This window comes from Arvicola amphibius, chromosome 8 (assembly GCF_903992535.2).
Source record: "Arvicola amphibius chromosome 8, mArvAmp1.2, whole genome shotgun sequence".
NCBI classification, from domain to species: Eukaryota; Metazoa; Chordata; class Mammalia; order Rodentia; family Cricetidae; genus Arvicola; species Arvicola amphibius.
The window spans coordinates 38,422,918-38,429,426 of NC_052054.1; positions in this window are offsets into that span (position 1 = coordinate 38,422,918).

Genomic DNA, 6,509 nt, shown 5'->3' on the forward strand with positions numbered 1-6,509 from the left:
CCCAATCATACCCCACATAAGGACATGTGCTCAACTATGTTCATAGAAGCATTGTTTGTCATAGCCAGAACATGGAAACAACCTAAATGCCCCTTGACCAAAGAATGGATTAGAAAAATGTGGTACAATGGAGTACTGTACAGCAGAAAAAATAATGAATCTTCAAATTTGCTGTCAAATGGTTGTATCTAGAAAATATATTGACTCAGGTAACAGACCCAGAAAGACAAACATAATATGTACTCACTGATAAGTAGTTTTTAGACATAAAGCAAAGAAAAATCAGTTTACAATTCACAACCTCAGAGAACCTAGATAACAAAAAGGGCCCTAAGAGAGACATACATGGATCTAATTTGCATGGGAAATAGAAAAATATAAGATCTCCTGGGTAAATTGGGAGCATAGGAATCACAGGAGAGACTAGAAAAGGATAGGGAGAAAGGGAGAGAAATGGAGAAAAATATAGCTCAATAAAAACAATTTAAAAAGAACAATTAAATTGAAGTATGTAGTAGGAACTAAGCATATGTGAGCCAAAGATGGAAAGAAAACATAACTATGTATAAAAGGTTTCTACGAAAGGAATGCTTAGAAGCAATCCCAAAATTCATATGGGAACACAAAATCCTCAATACTTCAATAGCAAGCTCTTTTTAGGACCAAAGGCAGTGCTGGAGACAACCAATAACTAAAGTCAGATCATGCTAGAGTCACAGTGCTACTGTAAAAGCCATCATCAAGGTCAAGGGAAAGATAGAGCAGCCATACATGACCCACAGTCACGGTTACCTAATTTTAAACAGAGTGTGTTAGGAAAGCTGAATCTCACCATGTAGGAGATCGTGCTTACTGGATACATAAACATCAACTGAAAATAAAGGCAATGCCAAATTGATCAAAGACAATAATGAAACTTTGAAACTTCTAGAGGACAAGAGGGTAAACACCTCAAGATACAGACATAATCAAAGGTTTTCTGAACAGGATTGCAAGACATGGGAAATCCCAAGATCTGACAAGTGTTGGGGCTTGAAGTTAAAAGGCTTCTGCACAGCTTATGAAATAGTCATAGGGTAAAGAATAGCCTAAAGAAGGGGAGAGATGACCTTTACCAGCTGTATATCAGAACATTAAGAAATACTTATTATTACTATATTACTTAAACAGTATTAATGATAACTAAGTAATAACTATAATGATTAACTTTCAAGAAACACCCAAATCATTTTCTGTTTCTTTTTAATTAAAATATAATTACAAATTACATCACCGTCTCTCTTCCTACAAACCCTTCCATACCTACTCCAGCTCCTTTTCAAGTTCATGGCTTCTTTTTCTTTAATTATTCTTATCTTAAACACACACACACACACACACACACACACACACACACACACTGAAGTGGGGAGAGATATGAATAATTAAGCAAATACAACCTGCTGAACCTGTTTAGTGCTGCTTGTATGTATTTATTTTTAGGGCTGACCACTTTATATTGACTAACTATTCAGGATAATCAATAAAGGAGCTAATGGGTTAAACATTTCCTCTCAAAAGAAGATATACAAATGCCAATAAATACTTTTAAAAGTGTTCAACATCCTTGACCACCTTGAAATGCAAATTACAACTGCCTTGGGATTTTATCTTATCCCATTCAGCATAATGATCATCAAGACAATGTATGACCCTCCCCCCCCCCAAGAGCCATAGGCCATCCAACAAAAACCCTAGAACCCGGCATGAGAAACTTTTTTAGTTATTGGTTAGAGTTATTCAAGAGACTCACAAACACACACAAAATACGGGCTATTTCTGTTAACCTTGGTTGCCTCTAAGAGGTTGAAAGTAATTCCCTATTGCTAAAAACATGTGTATTTTGGACACAAGACTCAAAAGACTTGAGCTGGATATGACCTAAAAAAAAATGCCTCCCGGAGGACTAGTGTTTATAGTGTCAGAAGGTGCTAGGCAAGAGGCCAAGGAGAAAAGCAATCAGTCATCCTACCTAGCTGTGATATCTCTGAAGAACAACAATAGCCAGTACAGCAAGATGTTTCTAAAGGTGCAATAGTGGCATTCCTGTCTTCACAGTAATCAGCGGCTGTCTAATTGGATGCAAGTCTCACTCAACAGGAAAGGAATCATGCCTGGGACTGGAAACCTAGACAAACACCTGAAGCTAGTGAGGTCATAGATCTTAGAGGAAAAACTACCTATGCCACTTTACTAGACCAGCGTAATTCCTAATTCCTAGCTGCAGTCTAAGTACTTGTCTTCACACTCACAGTTACATGACGCTCACTGCTTATCAAGGTAGCTTCTCTTTGCAACACATGGAGAGCATCACAGAAAACCACAACTGGTAGAAATGCAAAGAACAGCTGATAATGGGATGCCTAGCCCTGGTTGACACATCTACAACATAAATCTCACCATTAAAACTCAGAGAACATGGTAAAAGATGGGGCAGAAAGGCAGTAAGAGCCAGATAGCCAGGAAGTTTGACATGGGATTGTATCTCCCCAAAATGACAAGAGAGTCATGCCCATGATACTTCAACTGTATGGTTGTTTAAAGAAAACCCTCCAAAATGATACCACCAAAAGACAAGGTAATAAGGAAGGAAGAAATCACATGGGACCCCACCCTAGACTAAGAACTATAGGCAACCAATGACTGCTGAGAGAAGAATTAGCCTTCTGTAGTGAGATGTTCTCTAATTAGTCTGTCCAACAAATAGTGGTCAGGTATGAAGTCATATGGTTACAAGAAATACTAAATGGACTCAGTGGATGGCACTTATATATTTATTCATACATATGTAGCAATAATAATCAACTAAAGGGGACAGTGAATTTGAGAGGCGGTAAAAGGGGCATCAAAGGGTTTGGGAGGAAGAAGGGAAAGAGCAAAATGATGTAATTAAATTTAAATTAAAATAAATAAATAAAATAGAAATGAACATATTGAAAACTCTATAAAGAATGTTGTAATATGTGGCTAGAGAGATGGCTTAGAGGCTAAGGGCACTTCTTGTTCTTGCAGAGAATCAGGTTAAGGTCACTTCTTGCTCTTGTAGGGAATCAGGTCCAATTCTAAGCATCCATATGGTTCCAGGGAATCCCATTCCTCCTTCTGATCTCTGCTGGCACGGGGCATGCACATGGTGCACATACAAGCATATATGCAAAACACTCATACACATAAGATAAAAAAGATTAAGTCTTAAACAAATTTAAAAAAAATATTTAAGAAGGTCTAGAGAAGTGGCTCAGCAGGTGACGTGCCTCTTGAACAATCATAAAGGACCCATGTCCTGATTCCTACTCCCCATTTGAAACCCGTGCATGAGAGTGCATTTGTAGCTCCAGTGTTGGGGAGGAGAGGGAGACAGACAGCTCCCTGGGGTGTATTAACTGGTCAGCCTACCCTTCTTACACATGCTTGTATCTTCACACCATGCACGCATAATGCATGGCTGTAGGGATTGTCAGCAGCTTGTCCTTATTAAGTCTTGCTTAGTTGAATAACATGCTTATGGCTTTACTTTTTTTCTTAAATGGAAGTGGCTTGTCAATGTAGCATCCTCCAGTCCCATACACTTCTGCCTCAGAGCTTGGCTGCTTCCCAGAGAACACTGACTAGAATTCTCATTAGGCAAATCTGAGTTGACTTGGTGTGCTATGTTTCAAACCCCTAATTGGTACTTTTTGGTAGATGAGGTCCTGGGTTTGGAACACAATTCCCGAGCAATCTGGACAATTTGGCTGAGCTGAAACCTATTTGATAAACCATTTCCTTATACTAATTCTAGTTCTTTCAGATGAATGCAAAACCTCAGTAACCAAAATGAATTCAACCCACAGGCTATAAATCCCCAACATGCTTCAAGTCTGGTTCTGAGACAGAATCATCTAAAGTTTGGAATCTAATCAGAATTCTGGATGAGAAGAACTCTCCCAGCTTAGCCCACAGTTGTGGTATTTAGGGTCCCCAGGATCTGAAGACAAGCTCATTAGATGCTGGAAAACACATGCATTCCATTGTGGACCCCTCTTCTGAGAAAACAGCCCTGATTCCTATGTTGAAAGAACATGAAACTAACATACTCTTCTCAGCTGCATAAATATCACTGGGCAAAAACTATGGGCTGGCATGCCAACAATCAGAATGCAGCCTTTCATCTCCACCACCGCTCCAGAGAGGCTCTCTGCCTGTGCTTGGCCTCTGTGATGTGCTCATTCGCTTCATTCAAGCCACTAGAATGCTGCCATACTAGGGCTTCAAAGACATAGAGGAGATGGGGAAGACTCAGGGGTGCTACCAAAAAGTATGACTGCTTCCTCTACTCACAGTAATCACTGGAGCATTCCCATGACTTCCAACCAAGTTAAAGAACTGTATTTGAGAATCAACCTAGTTTAAACCCAAAGGAAGTCCCAATATTCCTTTTATTTATTTAATTAGTTCCCATGCTGGCCATATTTGTCTTCATTTCTGAATAATAGGGATTATACATTTGGAGACTCCTCCATTTCTCTCAGTACCTAGAATAAAAGTGCTATGTGAAACTTTTTTTGGTCCAAGATGTCCTTAGTACTCAGTAATTTTTGTGTGTGCATGATTTCCCTTTGCGAGGTTGCTGGACCCAAACACTTAATGGTTGTAATTTTTTCTGTGTTCATGAGCATCACTGTGTTAAAATCCTCACAGAGCTCCTGAGAGTTTGGTAAGGTACCCAGGTCCCATCACAACAGTGAGAGTCTTGCATGTAAGTGTGAGGTAGGGTAGACGTAGTAGTTATCTTCTATTCAAAATGAGCTAATTGATCTTATAGGGAAAATGATGTGAGCACAGTAAAATATATTACAGAACAAAGCAAGATATTCTGCCCCAATAAGAAGGGCATTTTATGGGTTAGCAAGTTTAAATTCAGAAAACAGAATCCATCATGCTGTGTTTGGGCAGAAAGTGGAATGTTGTGCTGATAGAATTTCTCAAAAGGTCAGGAAAACAAAGATGGCTGCTGTGGAACTAGTAAATATGTTCAAGTGTACAATAAAACTATCAACAAAGCTTATTAATTGCAGCCTTTGATTTCTTCTACAAAGGACCTATGATCCAGGACACTACACGGTGTCTTGAAACAAAATAACTTTGCCATTTTGGAATCCTGAGCAAACCTATAAACATACAACCATCCAGCCTCCCCAGTGTTATGGAAACCTAGACATTCTCACAATGGCCAGATTACAAGTGAAGGAGTCAAGGATGAGTAGATATTTTTAGTTGTTATGCTTATTCAATATAGAAAGGCAGTCAAGAAAAAACCATACCTAATTTTCAGTATCAGTTCTGGGTGACTGCAAGGAAGAAAGAAAGAAAAAGGGAGGGAGGAAGGGAGGGAGGGAGGAAGGGAGGGAGGGAGGGAGGGAGAGAAGAAAGAAAAAAAAGAAAGAAAGAAAGGAAAGAAAGAAAGGAAAGGAAGGAAGGAAGGAAGGAAGGAAGGAAGAAAGAAAGAAAGAAAGAAAGAAAGAAAGAAAGAAAGAAAGAAAGAGTAATAGGTAAAATCTGGATGTTGGAAATTAAAAACCCTAGACATAGGCTATAAATTGGGCCATAAAAAATGATGATCTTTACACAATGGAGTACTACACAGCAGAAAAATAAAATGACTTCTTGAACTTTGCAGGAAAATGGATGGAGCTAGAAAACATCATTTTGAGTGAGGGAACCCAGACCCAGAAAGACAATTACCACATGTACTCACTCATAAGTGTTTTTTAAACATAAAACAAAGAAGACCAGCCTACAAATCACAATCCCAGAGAACCTAGACAACAATAAGGACCCTATGAGAGACATAGATGGATCTAATCAACATGGGAAGTAGAAAAAGACAAGATCTCCTGAGCATGGGAGCATGAGGACCTTGGGAGAGGGTTGAAAGGGAGGGGAGAGGGAGGGAGTGGAGCAGAGAAAAATGTAGAGCTCAATAAAAATAATAAAAAAGAAAAATGATGATCTATACAGGGAGAAATGTGAGTGCCCATTCACAGTTGAAAAATAAGACCAGTAATGGTGTAGAGGTAGGAAATTGTAGGGTAAAACTCAGAAAATTCTCTGTAACCACTGAAACACACTTTAACAAGTGTCAGAACTTGAATTTATGATAGTGTGGTGGGAAATTTCACTCAACAGAGAAACACCTAAAATGTAGACAGAGTTGACTGAAAGTGTCCTACCAAACAACATCAAAATCATTAAATGAAGGTTTAAAAATAGAAACTGAAACTATTGAAAAGTGATTAGGCATTTTTTTTTAATTCTAGCCTTAGTCCCTAGGTGACTCCACATCTTTGAAGGCATCTAGATGCTACTACCTACTCTCCATGGTGGGTTTATAGATGATTCTAGATGATGGCTGTAGCTGGAGGCTGCTTGTTCATTCCCCGGTGCCCATACTCAAAATAACCACACAGAAACTATACTAACTGCAATAC